We start from the raw sequence: 20,417 nt of genomic DNA, 5'->3' as shown, positions 1-20,417 counted from the left end.
TGGGGTCAGGAGTTCGAGACCAGCCTGGCCAACATGGTAAAACCCATCTCTAATAAAAATATAAAAATTAGCCAGGCATGGTGACGTGCGCCTGTACTCCCAGCGACTCAGGAGGCTGAGGCAGGAGAATCACTTGAACAGGGAGGCGGAGGTTGCAGTGAGCCGAGACTGTGCCACTGCACTCCAGCCTGGTCTACAGAGCGAGACTCAGTCCAAATATATATATAAAATTAGGCTTAATATTCACCACTCAGTATCAGTGTATGCTTTATCAGAAAGAACAGAGATACAAAATGTTTTAAAAACAAAAAAAGGCAAATGCTATGTAAATGGAAGATTATAATCACAATGAAAGGTTTCGACATTTACTTTTTTAGCCTATTTGATATTTTAATGATATGAATACAGATTATTTCAATACTATAATTAAAATTTTTAAGACAGATAATTATTTTTTAACTTTACAGTCATAGACTATATACTATGTTGAGGAGGTAAGCCATATTTATAAAAATGATCACAAAACTAGACCAAAAAACACGTACTAAATCTTGCAATAAGGAACTCTATAGAGAATGAGCAGTGCATAAAATAGACTTCCATAACATAGTACTATTTACTAAAATAACATTGAGATAAAAATATTTAAAAAGTAAAACAAACTATTGGAAAAAAATGACAGTAAAAACAATGGAAAGCTGTAAACTTGGGCTTACTATCAAAATCACTACCTTAAAGTAATTTACTACTTTTAAAATAAAGAATAAAATTAAATAATTCGGCATTTAAATAATAAGGTTAGAAAGCTGCAACTATTCTATATGGAAAAGGATAGAAAAGAAAAAAGAAAAACAATGAATACAATTAGTAAATCCAAAAGGAGGATGATGATAACTGTTGCAAGCTGGGGAGTGGGAAAAATGTGATTCTTTATAACAAAAACTCTACTTTTGTGCCTGATGAACACTTCATAAACACATTTAAAATATATAGATAAATCCAATGATCGGTCCTTTAAAAGGGCAAATGTAAAGTACTAATAAAGGGAGTACTAATAAAGGAATACAAGTACCACTATAGAAGAGGTCATTTTCAAAGTATAAGTAATATTTTAATTCCATTTGAAAACCATAACTAAAGTCAATACTCTGGAAATATATAAATTACACTAAGAAGAAGCAAATGACCTGAATAGAATAAACCATTCCAGAAAAAGAATAGTGAAAAATAATTACCTAGCAAAGGGACTGGAGTCAGACAGTTTTATGGGCATTTCAATATTTGAAATAAAAGACAAAATCCTACATATTGATTCAGAATGTTAAAAAGGAAATCTATCCTATTATTAAATAAAGCTAGGATAATACTGACATTATCTGAACAAGAACATGTAACAACACAAGAATATTAAAGATTGCAACATACTACAGGACAAAAGTATAAACTAACCACACATATTAATATAACATAATTATATATTACATAACATTGTATATCATATATTAACAATAACAAAATGAATAGAGCTTCCTCACACTGGGACTTACTGTGTCAGGCACAATGCTGAGTACTTAAGATACATTATGTCATTTAAACCTCACAACCGCTCCCACAAGTCAGACAAACATATCAGAGCTTATTCCTAAAACCTCACATAATTCAAAACACATATAGATAAAAACTAATCCTGGCTGGGCGCAGTGGCTCACGCCTCTAATCCCAGCACTCTGGGAGGCCAAGGCGGGTGGATCATGAGGTCAGGAGATCAAGAACATCCTGGCTAACACAGTGAAACCCCGTCTCTACTAAAAATACAAAAAATTAGCCGGGCGTGGTGGTGGGTGCCTGTAGTACCTGCTACTCGGGAGTCTGAGGCAGGAGGATGGCGTGAACCCAGGAGGCAGAGATTGTAGTGAGCCGAGATCGCACCACTACACTCCAGCCTGGGCGACAAAGCGAGACTCCATCTCAAAATAACAACAACAACAACAACAACAACAACAAAAAACTAATCCTAATAGGAGGACAGACATTTCTGTTTACTCATTAAAACGTTTCACTGCATTTCAAAAGCATGCGCGAACACAACTTACAATTCATTTAGGCCAAAAGCTTTGAAATTATGTACATTTTGATTGGTTTTTAATTGGAGGCAGGTGGCAGGAGGAACTTGCATAATTTCAAATTTTGTAGGACAACTCTTCATTTCCAAGTGGATATCTGTTTCACTCTCTTAAAATGTGGCTAAGTCTCTTATTCTGAAAGAGACACAGAGAAACACATAGAGAGGGAAGGATTTTGGAAAGAGCCAGGGAGAAACACATCCCTGACATAAAAAAAACAACAACAACAATGTAAGCTGAAAGAAAATTGGAAACTGACAGTTGGCCTCAGAAGACAAGGAGGAACAAACAGGAGAGGAGTGTGCGCCCGATCTTCAGGGGCTATATGTGTGGAAAGAGAGGGCAGACTTATATTTATCAGTGGAAGCCAGAAATCTGAATTGTAACAGGAAATTTTCCAAATATTAAGCATTAGTTCATTTTTTTAAAAAAGCACTTAGTTGACAGCAGCCGATTTTTTAGAGAAGCATATTAAATTTATGAGATTATTTATTAAATGGTTTCTTGGGACCTTCATTCAGGTAGAGCTCAAACTCTTTAATTTTGCCTAACCTAACACTGGCCTACTTCTCCACAGCCACTTCATCATGGTAAAAAATCACAAGCAGTTCCCTAAAAACATTATGTTCTCACAAACCTCTGCTTGCATTTTTCTCTCCAGTAGCACCTTGAGTGCCACTCTCCTTATCTCTAAAGTTCTGACCCATCTGATAAGCCTTAATTCAAAGCCCATTTTCTCAGGGAAACCTTTGTTTCCTCTTACTCTTCTAACCCTCTCTGCCCCTATCAAAGAAGAGTGTACACAGACCTCTATAATTACATCTATCATGCCGCATACTTTTGCCTTCCATTTAAAAAAGCAAGCAAACAAACAACAACAACAAAACTTTGTTAACAAGAGCTCACTTTTATGATTTTGTGATTCATATATTTACCAGTTCCTTCAATCCAGGGGAGTGGCAAAAGACTAGACACAGAAAGAGAAAGAGAAAGCAAAAAAAGAAAGGCAAGGCAGCCATTTAAAATAGCATCAAAAACAAAACACTAAGGAATAAATTTAATAAAAGATATGCAATATTGCAAAACTGAAAGCTACATAATACTGCTGAGAGAAATGGAAGTAGTTGAAAATAAATCGTGAGATATACCATGTTCATGGATTGGAAGAATTCATATTGTTAAGATATCAATTCTCCTCAAACTGATCTACAGATTCAACTCAATCCCAATCATAATCCCACCATGCTTTTTTTTTTAATAGAAACTGACAAGCTAATTCTAAAATGTATACAAAATGCAAAGAAATAAGCCTGTCCAAAGCAATCTGGGAAAAGAACAAAAATAGAAGACATATTACCTAGCTTAAAGACTCCACAAAGCTTCAGTAATCAAAACAGTATGGTACTAGCATAAGAATAAACAAATAGGTCAATAGAACATAATAGAGAGTATATAAATAGGCCCACACATATATGGTCATTTCAATTTTGACAAAGCTGTCAAAGTAATCCAATGGTGAAAATAAAGTCTGTTTTCTGCAAACAGTGAAGAAAACAACCAGATATTAAAACTGAAAAGAACTTCAAACCCTAACTCACACCAGGTAAAAAATAATTTAAGATGATTTACAGACCTAAACGTAAAAATTAAAAATACAAAGCTTTAGAAGAATGTGTAGGACAATTTTTTTGCAATATTTTTTGCAAAGATTTCTTAAAGAAGACACAAAAAGTTATAACCATTAAAAAAATTGTGTAGGCTGTCATGAAGGGGCTCCCCCTGGTCCATTTGGGACAACTTAAACATAAAAATGAATAATGACAGTAATGTTGGAATTTACATTGGACAAATTTAAAAATTCCATGAGTCCATGGTAATATTGTAAATAAAAGACAGATGGCATGGGAAGAGTTCTTCTATACAGAAAAAAGTCACATAAAAATGTAAAAGGAATAATAAAATTAGAAAAATCAATGGTTTGCAACTCCCAGTGTAGTAACAGATTCAGGCAAGGACCATTATGGATACTGGCAATTATTAAAAGGTTGTTGGCGGATATGATATTGTAGTTTCAAAGCAGCATCTCTCAGATTATTTAATAATTTCATTGGGGATAATATGCTTTTACAGTGGAGAGATCTGGCAGTCACCATCTGAACCATGTAATCAAACAGCATCACCAATACTGGAGCAAGCTGGCATTACCTGCCTTCTGATGCGTTGCAACACGAACTATATAACATCAATTATGATAAATCCTTGCCAGAAGTTTTACTTGAATTTAGTCATTAAAAATAATAATAATAAACAGTATATGGGACATTCTACAAGTCGACTATCCTGGACTCTTCAGAGAAGTCAATGTGGTGAAAAACAAAAATAAAAAGGATAGTGGTGTCAATACTCTTCAAATAGAAAAGAGCATAAAGAGACACAAGCATCACATGCAATGCACAAGCCTAGAATGAATCTTGAATTAAAAACAAAAGCCACAAAAGTCAATTGGAGAATTGATTACAGTTTAGTAATGGTTATGCAGGAGAATGCCCTTATTCTTAGGAGATGCACGCTGAAGTACTAAAGGATAAGTGTCATCATGTATGCAACTTATTTCTGATTCATTCGGAAAAACGTAAGGGCATAAGGCTGTTTTGAGATGGCACTGCTGTGTCTGTACCTGTTTATCTATACACAGTATATACACACATACACACAATATGAATACATTTAAACATAAGATGCATACAGTATACATACACATATGTAGCATATATATGTGCCATAATCCCCCTCCCCAACCTTATCTGAAGTTTCACTTTCCAGTTTCAGTTACCTGAAACACTTGAACTACAAAAATACTACATAGAAAATTCCAGAAATAAATGTTCATGAGTTTTAAATTGTGTGTCATCATGAGTGGCATGATGAAATCTCCCACTATCTCACTCCATCCCACCCAGAACATGAATCACCCCTTTGTCCAGAATAGCCACACTGCATATGCTATCTGCCCATTATTGTATAAGTAAAACCAAAATATTTATAGGGGTTTGGTACTATCTGTTGTTTCAGGCATCCCCTGGGGGGGGGGCTTGAAATGTACTGTCCATGGATAAGAGGTAACTATTGTATAGCAAAGAAAGCAAAGGCAAATTTTCATGGCAAAAAAAATCATGAGACCAACTTTGCTCTTAAGTATGCTACACTTAAAGGCAAAGACAAACCAAACATCCTCAAAAACCTCTTAAATCATGCTATAAAACAGAATGCATATGAATTTTGTACACGTACCTCTGTATAAAAATTCCTAGATACACAAGTTTGAGTTGCACTGATAGACTTAAAGGAAAACCCATATAAGAATTCCGGATACCCAAATCATTCTGCCCTTAATACAACTCTCAAATTACCTAAACACAAATGGAGGTAGTTAAAGGCTTCTAAAGCATGCATGACTAATAGATAGAAGTCATTCTATTTGCATTTTGAGCCAATGTCACTTATATAACTGAAAATGGTCTTTTATTATTGTGGCTGCTATAAGGTGTATGTGAAATAGTGGAGTCACATCATCCAATGGTTTGGGGTCTAAAGTTTGCTCAGGTCTTTAGTAAAAACGTGTACAACATACACCACAAGCTTTTACAAGCCAAGTTGCTCCTTCATTTGTTCCCTGCACTAGAACTCAGGGACCCCTGGGTAAAGACAGATCTTTTACAAAGCACCACCTACCAAGGCTCAGACACACCATGTGTTATTTAATTCACATGGCTGACTTATTACACTTGGATGCACATTTCAACGGCACTTCCTTCTGCTCCTCTCCTTACTTTTCTTTATGAATTTCGACAGCCCAACTCCATGGTAACATCTTTATATATTATTTCCATGGTGTTATTCTTAATCTTTATTTTCTAGGCATCATATTTTCCAGTGTTATTTATATTCATTTGGGATGTAATTAATGCTTTCATTTCATCTTAATAAATCTTCTCACTCTTGAATGCTTTGTGTTCTGCCCTTTTCCCAGACACACACACACACACACACACATCCAAGGCTGCCTGTTAAAGTTTGGTCATTGTTTTGTAGTCTTGTCTCATTCAATGATTTCTGTTACCATCAGCAGATAAAAGTAATTGTGTGCACATAACAGAACTTAACCTTTCAACAATCTGCTTTAAGACTCAGATTTATTTAGAAATTAACATCAATGACTTAGAAAAATTTAAGGGGAAAAATACATGTCATGGTGCTTTTAAGTCACTCCTCTGGCAGACATTAATTTATCTCCCGAACTCCAACTGTTTTTTAAAGCAACGCAATTTCTATGTGATCTATTTCCTATAGGAATATTAAAAATATTACTAAACTTTCATTTGACATGTAATGCAGAGATAAATATTAAGATTTAAAGATGGCTGGGTAAATGCATATCAATGTTTTCATAATTTACGAGACAAACCTAAAATATACACTGAGAAGCTGAATCTGGATGTGAACTACATGGTTTAAGAACCGCACTTGATAATGTTTGAAAATTCAAGTTTGCCAAGAATATACCACATTTACTTCATTCACCCCACAAATATGTTTGAGCACTAAAATTGTGTCAGGTCCCCTTCTGAGCACTCCCATGGTGATGAACAAAACATCTATCCTCACAGAGTTTACCTTCTACAGGAAGGGGATGGAAGACAAAGTAGGGCTGGAAACATGGTCATTTTAAACTGAGGGGTCGAGATTATTTCATTGAGGCAGCATCTGAGCAACGACTAGGAGATACGGGAGAAATGCCAGGTAGATACAAGGAGGAAGGGCACTGCAGATAGAGGGAAGAACAGGGGCAAAAGTTCTGAGGAGGGGTGGAGCTGGTCACAGAGGAGTGCAGCCAGGTGGCCAGCGAAGCTGCAGCCAAGTGAGAGAGGGGAAGCACCTCAGATGATGACAGATCAGTTAACAAAGGGCTGGGCCTTGTGTGTGGGCCACTGTAAAGTCTTACTCTGAATGAGATGGGAAGACACCGGAAGATTTTCAGTAGAAGAGAAAAATAATGTAGCTTAAGTTTTAAGAGTCTCTGCTGAAAGAAGCAAAGAAGTGGGGAAACCAGTTAGGAGACAGCAGCAATAATTCAGGAGAGAGATGACGTACTGACTCCATAGAATAGGGTGAGGGCAGTAGAGGGGATGAGAATAGATTGGTTCCAAGTAAGGAGCCCAAAGCATTTGGCGACACATTAGCCATGGGGTATGGGAGAAAATGAGGACTAAAACAGAACTGCAAAATTTAGAGCTTGAGAAACTGGAAGGATGGATGTGCTATTTAGTGAAAGCGGGAAGCTAGACAAGGGGCAGTTTTGAGCAAGAATACCAGTTCAGTTTAGACATAAAGCATGAGATGCTTATTAATATCCAAGTCGAGATAAAGTAAGCAGTTGGATATGAATCAGGAATTCAGGGGAGCATAGAGATGAAATTTTAAAACATAAGATAGGCAGAAATAAGAATATTCTTCTATGCCATAAAAATGAAAAAAAAAAACTAATAAATTGTATCTATTTGTAGAACAGAAAACAATTATGAAGTGGGCCCTATGTAAGTCCACTAAGAGTTCCCATTTTAGTAAACCATAAGCATTGAGCACCGAAAAAATGTAACACCACACAGGCATTTAAATGGATTCAAAGGTAATACAAGAGTTCTCATGCTCTCAGCAGAACCTACATCTAGTCAATAGGGAAGATATATAAATAATACAAGGGAATGACTGAAGAGAGGGAAAAAAATCAAGTATATATTATTGACAATAACTACACCACTAGGACTGTTGCTTGGTCCAGGCAAAGAAGAGCAAGCCAGAAAGAGGAAAGGCATTTGACAATGTATATAAGTTGTTCCATAGACTACAGGTTGGCAAAATGGGAAGATGCCACACAGCTGCCCAGTAATGTTGGGTGGTATGAAATACTTGTTAGCTCATCAACCCTGCAGGGGTCAACAACTTGGTAGTCAGTTATTTCACTAGCATGGGCTGAGTCAGCCAGCTGGCATGTTGGAGCTCGGTCTCACCACTCGTTCAACGCAAGTCTCTCTCAAGATGGGCCCTGAGGATTAAGAATATTCTTTCATTTGTTTCTCTTTTTTTTTTTAGAAGCTGCTGTCAGGTAGCCCAAAGTAACTGAAACAACGGGGTCTCTATAGCTACCTTCCTCCAGCTTCTATTGTCTCCAACCTTTTATTCTCCTCACAGTGGTTTCTCCTGGCATTCAAATTGATTTTGCAGCTTTTTTCCCCCTTTCTCAGCTTTGGCTCTAACTCCTAAACTTAAATACAGCCATGTGTCACTTAATGACAGGGATACATTTTGAGAAATGCGTCATTAGGTGACTTCCTCATTATCACAGTGTTAACTGACACAACCTAGATGGTAGAGCCCACTGTACACCTAGGCTATATGGTACAGCCTATTGCTTCTAGGCTATAAACCTGTACAGCACGTTACTGTGCTGAATACTATAAGCAACTGTAACATAATGAGAAGTATTTGCATATCTAAACACAGAAACAATACAGCAAAAATATGGTATTATAATTTTATGGGACCACCATCATATATGCAGTCCATTGTTGACCTAAATGTTGTTATGCAGCACATGGCTGTATTTTCTCCACAGCTCACCTAGAAACTCCTTTGTTTTAATCTTCCAGGTCATAGAGCTATTTGTAACCCAATTTTTCCTTTAGGAGACTAATAAGGTCACTTCCACAAGTACAAAATACTGCTGATTTTTTGGTTGTTGACTATCTTTTTCCAGAACTTTTCCTTGGTCCCTCATAACAAAATCTACTTTTAGCTGTCCTAAAAAATCGCACAATACATCAGTTATAAAATACCTGATGGCTAGTGCGAAGTTACCATTATTTTTGCCAATTTTGACTCATTAGTTCTGTCAACCATCAGCAGACCAGCACTCAAGGAGTCGTGTTGCTCCTCAGTGTACATATAAATATTCCTATGAATATTTACAACTTCCTCTTAGAGATGTATCACCAGCCTTGGCAATGGAGGAGTCAAGAGTCATATTACTATCTAGACAGGTGAAGGTGCCTCAATTAAGGAACTTGAAATATTTTCCAATGCATATGAGGACATCTCTGCATCACATAATGTCATTCCTTCGATACTTACTACAAGCAATTTTCAAACAAATGCTGTCAACTTTCAGCACAGGACTTGAGATCTTATTAATCTAGATCTGAAAATCAATAGTATCCACAGCGGTGAGCTCACTGCTCTCCCAGGAATCATAGGCAAGTGGCTAAAAGTGTACTCTTCTTTTAGTAACTATCCTTCATCCCAAAGAAGGTGTTCACCATACATTCTTCAACGCCTCCCCAGACCTATCTTTCTATACAGAGAAAACAGAAGCTGAATTCCCAGGGGCCAGCTGGTAAGTAGTCAGCAAAGCCAGCACAGCTATTCATAGACAAGCTAGGTTTCTTTTCATTCAACAACATAAAACTCCTCAGGAATGCGGGAGATAAGTGTTCCTGAAAATGTCACTCCAGTTGACAGAGCCATCTTCTACTCACTGTCCCTTTGGTGGCTCTTGGTTGGTGGAAGTGGCACACTAACAGCAATGCTAGGGAAGATGTTACTTTAACTGCCCCAGGAGACAGCTGAGACCAACTCACCATGTCACAAAATAGAGCAGGTTAATGAAAGGTGTGCCATTCACATCTATGCCCAGGGGTATCTATCAACAGGCAGAAGTTACATATGTTATCTCCTATGATGTGATATACAAGAACAGCACATAGGTCCAAAAAGAAATTATGAATCATACCACAGATAAAGGTTTGTAGTCCAAAGATTAGCGCATGTGACAGACAGGGAAAGTCAGTCTCAAAATCTTGATGCCTAGGTTTTAAAAATCACCAGTATCCTTTTCTCTGAAAGACTTCTTAGGCAGTCATAAAGAAAATCAGACCCTCAAGAAGATCAGCAACCGAAGTAACCTCGTGATCCCCTTTATCATCAGCCTAACTCATGTTTTAGCAAATAGAATCACACAAAGACCACTAATCATAAGACTCAATTCAACTACAGGCTAAAATATTCAGAAAATAAAGTGTGCTTTACAGTCTAATAATAAGAACAGACTCAGAGCACGTTATAGAGGCAGAGAATACAACAAGAGTAGTAGGATCTCTTTAATTTCATAAAGTTCTCAATAAAAGTTTGAAACTAGCAGCATTCTTGAAAAACTTGCTCTCAAATAATGCAACAAAACAAGCAATAAAGAAAATTATGACTATGGAAATACATATATATAGTATATATGCTGCCTATATATATATTTCCATAGTCATAATTTTCTTTATTGCTTGTTTTGTTGCATTACTTGAGAGCAAGTTTTTCAAGAATGGTATATGTTATATACTATATGGGTTATATATTATATATATATTATATACTATATGGGTTATATATTATATATAGTATATATTATATACTATATCGGTTATATACTATATATAGTATATATCATATACTATATATTGGCACCATCCCCTTGCCACCATCCCCTTGGTGATGAGTGAGCTCTTACTCTGAGTTCGCATGAGATCTGCTTGTTTAAAAATGTGTGGCATCTCCCTTCTCTCTCTTGCTCCCGCTCTTGTCATGTGACATGCTGCTCCAGCTTTTTTTTCTGCCATGACTGTAAGCCTCCTGAGGCCTCACCAAAAGCCGAGCCATGCTTCCTGTACAGCCTGCAGAACTGTGAGCCAATTAAACCTCTTTTCTTTATAAAATTATCCAGCCTAAGGTATCTATAGGAAGCGACACATATGGACTGACACAGGAAGTTTCGCCATCCTGCCTTTGCCCCAGTTCTCCCTCTGCCTGGAATGCCTTTTCCTTGAACCACCAAATTATCATATTAACAGCAAGAATAAGCCTATTAATTGTTCAAGGTAGCTTAGGTATCACTTCCTGGATGAAACTTTCTCTGACCACGTATGTATAATATATATCCCATATACCTCTAAGAGCACCTCCAGTCTTTCACATGTTTCACATATTGTTCATGTCTTCTTCTCAGTACTATACTGAAAACTCCTAGAGAACATTCTATATTCTTAGCACCCAAAGATATGCTTGGCATGTGTTAGGTATTCAATTAGTTTAAAAATTGCAACTATAATTGTATGAAAGCACAAAGTCATCTGAGTACTTGCTAACTAAAGTTAGACAAACTTACACATATGGTTGGAGTTTCAATATGGTACAGTCCTCCCTTGGTATATGCAGGGAATTGGTTCCAGAACCACCTGCATACATGGGTTCCACATGCTGTGAAAACTATTTTAGGTCAGGTCCCTGTTTTATTTAAAACAATTCACATACAACTAGACCTGTGCAGTTCAAACCTGTATTATTCAAGGGTCAGCAGTATATTAAATAAGCTAAGAATATTTAATCTCCAGTTAATTTCATTTACAATGAAATTAATAAAAATGTTCCCAACTCTCCCAAATTAACTAAATTGGTAATCTTTCTTTCCAATATATTTTGAATGCTATTTAGTGAAGTCATTCTAACAACACACTACAAAAATGAATACAAGTATATAGAAACAGAAAGAAATCACTACATGAGTAGGAACCCATCTAACCCAAACAAATGGACATATTTATTAAGCATCTCCCATAAGTAAAACACTATGCTAAATGCTATGCAGGAAATAAAATGGAAAAGACATGGACTAGAGGAGGTACCACTAGCTTCTAGTGGGTAGGGGCCAGAGATGCTGCTAAACATCCCACAATGCACAGAACAGTCCCCAACAAAGAATTACCCAGCCTAAAATATCAACAGTGCTGAGGAACAGAGGCCCTGAAGTAAAGCATTTAGAACAACTCCTGGCACAAAGAAAGCCCTCTATATGCATCAGTTATTACCACCAATGCCCAAGGCAAGTCTTGGCTGGTGTTCCTCCCTGGGCTAGAAAAAAGTCTAACGTCCTCTGTGTTACCTTTGAGGAATTTAACATACAATTAAAATAGAAAAAGATACTTGAAATTCAGTTTCTACATCATTAATTTAATAAATGCTTAATTTTAAAAAATAATTCTGAGAATATATTTTCCTGAAACAAAAAGCAAACAAGAATATACTTTGGTGAGCAATAATGCACAGTATTTGAAAAGTATACCGTCCTGGAAAATATAGGACAGAGAAACCTATGATTACTGCAACTTGAAAGGTCCTGGGCCAGATTCCTCCAAACTCCAGATTGAATACACTGAGGATGCTCGCTAGTCTCACAATACTATTTTGAAAACTGTAACTAGAGAGGAAGAAGAGAAGGGTTTTAAACTAAAGAGCCTACTGAACTTGATTCCATACCCATGCCTGTTCAGGAAGATCCTCCAGGCTTAAATAGCTCAGAGTCAGGGATTCCTGGTGAGAGTTAAAGCTTTCATCTTGATTCACCACAAGAGGTATCTTCCGGATCCAGGTCAGCTCACAAATAAAGCAAGCAAAACAATTGGAAAGGCCTGAGCTGTACTGATACATTGTGTAAGAGGCTGCCAGGAGTTCCAACACAGGACATCAGAACTGATGACAGCCTGCTACAAGCCTCTGCAGCCATGAACCGGGGTACTGACCAGGCTTCTTAGCCTAGCACTGCAAGTAACACAGGGCTAGTCTCTCCGGGCCTCAGTTTTCTCATCTGTAGTATTAAAAAGTGGAAATCGTTGTTAGTATTTTCCAATACCATAAACACAGAGAACACTGATTTTATTTGTGACAGTGTGCCTTCAACATTTATAGCCCAAAGACATGAGTTCCTCTCAAAGGACCCCTTGATAACTGCAGAAGGCAGACCCTTAACTAAAACAGAAAACAGGTTCTGTGAACCAAAGCTGAGAAAAGCCTAACAGTGTGTCTCTCAAAGATAAGATGATAAAAGTGTAAATAAAATAACAGGGCTCTACAATCTGCAAAAAACTGTGCAAGTATATAACACAAATTGTCAAGTTTTTTAAGCTCAAGTCAACACATATTTTAACACCTGTGTATGTAATAGTACAATACTAAAGATATCAGGATTGGTAACTGGTGTCAAAGAGAGGCTCCCAAAAGTGCTATGAGAAAAGAAGGCTTCTGTTATAGAGACATGGGAAATGCTTTATTGATAAAGCAGCATTTGAGTGGACTTAGAGGGACAGGTAGAATTTTGGCTGGCTGGAGTTGTCTATCCAGAGGGCATTCCAAGCAGAACCAGTAATGGCACTGAAGCTGGAAAGCCTGAGGCAAAGACCAGGAGTCCAATTTGGGGCACTAGGCTCATGGCAGAAGATGGTGGTCAAATCATGATGACCTGGGTCTTCAGAATATGGGCATTAGTTGCATGAACGATCTTAAAGAATAGAGATAGCCAGGATGTCTAGTTTTGATATTTTGGCCTAAAGAGCAAAAACTCTCTTTTGCTTAAACTTAAGTACCTTCCAATATTTAAAAAAGAAGATACTAATTCCATTAAAATTATTCTAAAGAAAAAGATAAATTCTATTAAGTTACAGCAGAGTCAAAAAGACATACAGAAAGTAAATTAAGCTATTTATCAGTCTGTTATTATTCATCTACCATATTCCACTCATAATTACTAAAATATGCAAACCTTAGAAATAAATAATGGGCATTTTTAAATTTTAAGACCACTGTTAACAGCTTTCTTATTCATATTAATTTATAAACTGATTTTGACTTATTTTTAAACATAACATATTACTAAGAAAAAGAAGTTATATCACTGACCTAAGGGCTTCCTCAATAACAGGAAGAAACTCTACTTGCTAAGAGAAACTATGAGTTAGCAAACTGTAGGCAATATTCCCATACTTCTAAGCGTAAGATTAAGGCTAAGAAAATAGTAACACATTTTAAACTCCTTTTCAAACATTTCTAAAATTAAAACAAAAATTTAAAAGTCATTTTTAAACCACAGCTTTCTATTAACAGAGACCAGATTCATCCAGAAAGTTTATACCTGTTCATTGTTCAGAAAAGGGAAGGAAAATAAGGCAAATGATTATTGTAGCCCAAGAAGAAGCAATGTCTCATCTTTTTAAAATTAACTTTTACAAGTTTATGGACAATAAATTCATGCTGTTGAAATATTATATTTTTATATGTACAGAAATATATTGATAGGGGACTTTCATGAAGAAAATAAAGCAGAAAAAACACTAGCCTGAAAATGAGCAGGGTGAAAATTTGATAGAAGTTTGGCCATTAGGTGCATTATTTTAAAACTCACTGACCTTCTCTGGGCCTCCACAGCCCTAGCTCTAAACTAAGAGGGGTGAATCATGTGATCTCTAAAATGCCACATCATAAAACATAATTTTAAGTAATAGAGACTTGCTGCTCAGGGTAGCAAGGTTGGAGGTTAACAGGAGGTGGGGTAGAATGAATTAGGCTTTGGAGTAAACCTAATGGGAGTTCAAATCCAAGCTCCATCAGTACTAGCTCAGTAGCTGAAGTGTAAGTTTCCCTCACTATCAAAAAGGCTTAATATTTTCCTTTGCCACAAGTTGGAAGGAATAGAATGTATGTAACATACCTGGCATACCGTAGGTACTAAAAAAAGGCAAGCGTTATGTTCCTGGTCAGTAATACAAGCTCTAATGAAGAACAATAATCCACTTGCCAATGCAGCTTCCTAGAATTTGGCTTGGAGAAGAGCAGGGACCAACTGCCACTGCTTTCCAAGTGGAAGGCAGGTACAGGTAATAAGAAAGAGTATTCACGGTTGGAAGTAGAAAGGATTAAAAGCAGGGAGCTTAAGAAAAAGCAAAGACTTTGAGTTCTGCATAGAACAATGGAAAGGAAACAAACTACATCGGATAAGGTGCTGAAGGAAACAAGATCTTTTCATTAAGAGGGCCTCTGGAGAAAAAATATATACACAATAAATTACTGCAATGATTTCATAACCAAAACAAAGCAGAAAGTTGGCTAGAGTTTACGAGTATCACTAAAAGAAAACAAGACTCTGCAGTACACAAATTATCTTTCCCTTGCCTGCCTGTAAGGCTCACATGGGATACAAGATGATCCAATCCCTGTACACCTCTCCAGTATAACCTCTGACCACTGTCCCCTCACCTCACCCTCCCCTAGGGTCACTCAGCTCCAGCCACACGGGCTTCCCTCTGTCCCTGGAACATGCCAAGTTCATTCTTCCTTTAGCTCCTTTACACTGTTTATATCTGCCTAGAAACTTCCAGCCCATTTTCTCATGGCTGACTCAGCTAAACATTCAGCTATCACCCAAAATGTCACCTCGTGTTACCTCCTTAGGGAGGTCTTCCCTGACCATCCCATTTCTCCATACAACCCAGTCACTCTCAAACTCTCTACCCAGTAGTATCTTTTCTGACATTTATTCCTATCTAAACTTGTCTCTTTGATTTACATGTTTATTATATTCTCCAACAAAAGTTAAAGTCTTTGAGGGTAGGGGCCTTATCTAAATTGCTCACTACTCAATCTCTAAAACCTAAAACAATGAGTGGCATAGACAATCACTCAGGCAAACTGTCCATTGAATAAATCCAAATGATGTTAATCACCACCCTTCTGTGAACATAAGTAAGGTAATATCCCTCAGAGACTGTTTCATTTCATTTCTTTCATGCAGTTTTAGGCAATGCAATAATGCAGTTTTAAAAGACCAATGTTTGAGACAGATTTTAAAGACAGTGACTTCTACACGACAACATATTGTATGTTTTCATTTTATGAACATGAATAATCCACCACCTTAATTATCAGAATCCATCAATAAAACAAGGATACCATAAGTCGTTTTGTGAGATCCTGCTTCTAGAAAGAGGCGTATGGGTAGATATGGTACACAGACGGGAATTACCTTTCAGAATTCTTCCTAACAAGGAAATGTGGCAAACTGGACTAATTCCAGTAAAGATTTAATTAGACCCGTTACTTGGTTACCTTGCTAAACTTATCCAAACTAGTACTGTGTCAAGTGATGAATTCAGTGATTCCATCTGTGAAATAGAAGACAAATGACACAGTGAACAAAGAAAAGTTCCACAATGTCCACCCATGTTTGAACTAAAAGAGAGGGGGGAAAATCCCTAACGCTAAATCAAAAGTATTCAAGCAACTAAGATTTCAAACAATGGCGAGATATCTATGAGTAGGCGAAGCAGTTAACTGAAACCACAGGGAGAACATTCATGATTCGTGCTTTCTTTCTTTTTTTTTTTTTTTTTGAACACGACTTTTCTCAATGAATAGAAGAGACTCACAACCGCCTGTGTCTGGACAACCCACGCATTACACCCAGTCACCAATTCTTGGTCCTTCTTGGGGGCCCATGGCGCCAGCCCGGGGCCGACCCCACCGGGGACTCCTCAGGGTCCGCAGGCTGGAGGAATGGGGACACTCCCGCTACCTATATCCATCCCTGAATCCCGGCCCACGCCGTGGGAGCAGCGGGGCTCAGCATTCTGCAACTTGACTCTTGTGTCCATTATGAGCACAGCCTGCCTCGCCCCTCCTCCTCCCCTGGAGGCTCGCGCAGGACTCAGTAAACAGAACAGGACCAGGATATGGCCTCCGTCCGCGGGTCCCCTGTACGCCCCCATGTAAGTCATCTGACCCAGGAGACTCAGTTTTCCAACCTGTCAAATAGGGGAACGAGAAACCCAGCCTACCTCAACGGGTGGTTCCTGGCCGGCCGCCCCAGGCTGGCCCGGGAACTGCGGATCCGCGGTCGCGCCCCGGCCTGAGGGGCGGGGCTTGGCGGGGCGTGACCGGGACCCAGTCCAGCGGACGACGCGCAGCCCACCGCCCGCACCCAGCAGCCCCGGGACCTCCGGCCCGTGACGTCAGCACGCTGACGTCGACGCACACAGCTCGCATCTCGCTCGAGGGACCAAAGACCCGACTGGTTCCTGAGTGCCTCCATAGAGGAGCCAACCTATTGGCCAGATGACCTGTCAATCTTCTACTGACCAGTAAACGACGCGGGAAGGAGGTAGAGGGCGGGCCGGTCTGCCTGTAGGAATGGGTGGGAAATCTGGGCATCCAGCTTTGAAACACGGAGCTGGTTGGACTTCTCCGCATTGAGCATCACACGGTTTAACAAGCGTCCGCTTCCTCTTCGTCCGCGTTTCTGCGCCTTCCGCTTCCCTTCAGTTATTCGGTGGGGGTTTATGCTCCAGCTCGTGGGAAAATGTCATGGAAATGGGTTTCAGGGCCTCTTGGGCACCTCATGCTGAGCCCTCCAGGAATAAAAACAGGGCATACCATTTCTATGTCGGTACTCAGCTCAAGAGTCACCTCTTCTAACTCTCACTTCCCCCAGACCTATTTAGGATACCTTTTCTCAGCGCTCCTAGTTCATAACTAACATCTCTAAGGGGTAGTCACATTTAATTATATCTATATGTCTGTTTTCACACGAAGTTAGGCACCTTTTATTGTTTTATTTAAAATTTAATTAAACTTTTCTCCCAACTGATGCTACAGTTATTCACATTTTTAGAAGTACAGAGGTATACAGTGAACATTCTTTGGATCCCCATTTCATTATTTGTATATTTTTCCAAAGTCATTCTAAGTACCGTTATTAATTTTAAATTACACAAGTAAGATTATGTCCATGCAAAAAAAAAAGCTTAAACGTTACAATTATGCTTATATCCCTTTTAGGTCCTAATTACAAACCCAGTCTGTAGATGATGACTCCTAGTTCCTGTGCATTTGCAAGTGTAGATGTTACTTTTTTACACTTAGCATTGAAATCTTTCCATATCTGTATATAAATCTACCTCATTCTCTGAAAATGCTGCATGTCTTCAGAACCAATATGTGTATATATATACATACATAATTAATGTACCATTCCCCCACCCTCACGTTTGTTTATTAATATTATTATGAGAAGCAATTGTACCATAAATATATATAGATGCCTTTTTGTACTTAGGTCCAAGTATTTCTCTAGAGTGCAGATACCAACAAGAGAATATACTGCATCACAAAGTGTGCACGATGTAAATCCTTTATATATTTCACTGATTTGCTCCCCTGAGTAGTTGTTTTAACTTACATTCCCACTGCTAGTATTTGAGCAATTTTTCCCTGTATCCTCGCCAATACTGATAAAATACAATTTAAAAAAATTTTATAAACTGATAGATGTGAAAACCTTTTAAAGCATAACACATATACAAAATAAGTATAATAATCATAAGTGCTTGTCTTAGTGACAGTGTGAACAAACTTGTGTAACCACCGCCTCACAGCAAAATTTTTAATGTTTACCAGCAATTTAGAAGCTTTCCTCATGCTCAGTCTTAGTCATTATACCCCTACACACAGATAAGCACAATTCTGAATCCTACCACCAAATTAGTTTTGCCTGCTTTTGAATGTTTATAAATAGTCATACATAATACGTACTCTTATGTGGCTCTTTTTGCTTAATACTATATTTGTAAGATTGATCCATATTCAAGAATATAATAGTTTCATTTTCATTTTTGTATATAATTCTAAAATTTACTTGCCTATTCTACTGTTGTTTGACATTAGATTATTTAAATTTTGGGGTAATTACAAATGACGCTGCTATGAATATTCTTGTACCTGTCTTATGATGCACATAGTTACACATTTGATTTTGGAAGATCCCTGGAATTAGTGTTACTATGCACAGGGTATATATTCAATATATTCAACATTAATAGACACTGCCAAATAATTTTTAGGTTTTACTAATTTATACATGCCCTAGCCGTGAATGAAAATTTCAGTTACTCTGCATCTTTGCCAACACTTACTATACTCATTTGTGTTTTGTGTTCTTCCTTTTTCTTTTCCTTTTTAAATGTTATACATTCTGGTGAATATGTAGAGGCATCACATTGTGGATTTAATTGCATTCACTCATGTGTAGCCTCTGAAGTCTCAAAGAAATTGATGGAAACCATTCCTAAGGAAGCCCAGATATTGGACTTATTAGATAATGATTTAAGTCAACTGTCTTACATATGCTCAAAGAACTAAAGGAAACTGAGAGATGAAGCCGGCTGGGCTTCTGGGTTGGGTGGGGACTTGGAGAACTTTTCTGTCTAGCTAAAGGATTGTAAACACACCAATCAGCACTCTGTGTCTAGCTAAAGGTTTGTAAATGCACCAATTAGCGCTCTATGTCTGGCTAATCGGGTGGGGACTTGGAGAAATTTTCTGTCAAGCTAAAGGATTGTAGATGCACCAATCAGCACTCTGTGTCTAGCTAAAGGTTTGTAAATGCACCAATCAGCACTGTGTAAAAATGGACCAATCAGCACTCTGTAAATGGACCAATCAGCGCTCTGTAAAATGGACCAATCAGCAGGATGTGAGTGTGGCCAAATAAGGGAATAAAAGCAGGCCACCCGAGCCAGTAGCGGCAACGCACCTCCACTTCCACACTGTGGAAGCTTTGTTCTTTCGCTCTTCACAATAAATCTTCCTGCTGCTCACTCTTTGGGTCCGCGTTACCTTTATGAGTTGTAATACTCACCGCAAAGGTCTGCAGCTTCACTCCTGAAGCCGGGGAGACCATGAACCCAACAGGAGGAATGAACAACTCCAGACGTGCTGCTTTAAGAGTTGTAACACTCACTGCGAAGGTCTGCAGCTTCACTCCTGAAGTCAGCAAGACCACAAACCCACCGGGAGGAACAAACAACCCTGGACATGCCACCTTTAAGAGCTGTAACACTCACTGTGAAGATCTGTGGCTTCATTCCTGAAGTCAGCGAGACCATGAACCCACCAGAAGGAACAAACTCTGGACACACCATCTTTAAGAACTGTAACACTCACCATGAGGGTCCACAGCTTCATTCATGAAGTCAGCAAGACCAAGAACCCACCAATTCTAGACACAAAGCCAAGAACATAAAACCTGCAGGAAACTAGGGTAATGATGTATAAACAAAAGGAAAATATCAATAAAAATATAGAAATTATCAAAAGGAACCAAATAGAACATCTTGGGCTTGCAAATACAAATAAGTGAAATGAAAACTTCACTTGAGAATTTCAAGAAACATTTTCGCATGTTGAAGGATGAATCAGTAAATTTTAAGATAGGAAAGCTGAAATTATCCAGTCTTAGGAGCAGAAAGAAATAACAGGAAAATGAGCAAAGCCTAAGGAACCTATGGGATATCAACAAGGATACCAAAATATATA

General features: G+C 38.1%; 1 protein-coding gene across 10 annotated transcripts in view; it reads right to left on the bottom strand.

The window, feature by feature from the left end:
• STARD3NL (STARD3 N-terminal like) overlaps window positions 1-17,074 on the bottom strand; it is a 52,451-nt gene extending 35,377 nt beyond the window's left edge. For 3 of the 10 annotated variants that reach the window (XM_063606205.1, XM_063606203.1, XM_063606204.1), the window contains exon 1: window positions 16,883-17,045. The gene's annotated coding sequence lies outside the window, so the exon portion shown is untranslated. Of the gene's footprint in view, window positions 1-16,154; window positions 16,211-16,882 lie in introns of all 10 variants that reach the window. The other 7 variants (XM_063606202.1, XM_034963955.3, XM_034963954.3 and 4 more) reach the window with 6 other exon arrangements.
• Window positions 17,075-20,417: the final 3,343 nt, after the last annotated feature.

Source organism: Pan paniscus, chromosome 6 (genome assembly GCF_029289425.2).
Source record: "Pan paniscus chromosome 6, NHGRI_mPanPan1-v2.0_pri, whole genome shotgun sequence".
Classification (NCBI taxonomy): Eukaryota; Metazoa; Chordata; class Mammalia; order Primates; family Hominidae; genus Pan; species Pan paniscus.
Note: the sequence above shows the minus strand (reverse complement) of the source record. Positions and strands in the feature narration are given on the sequence as shown.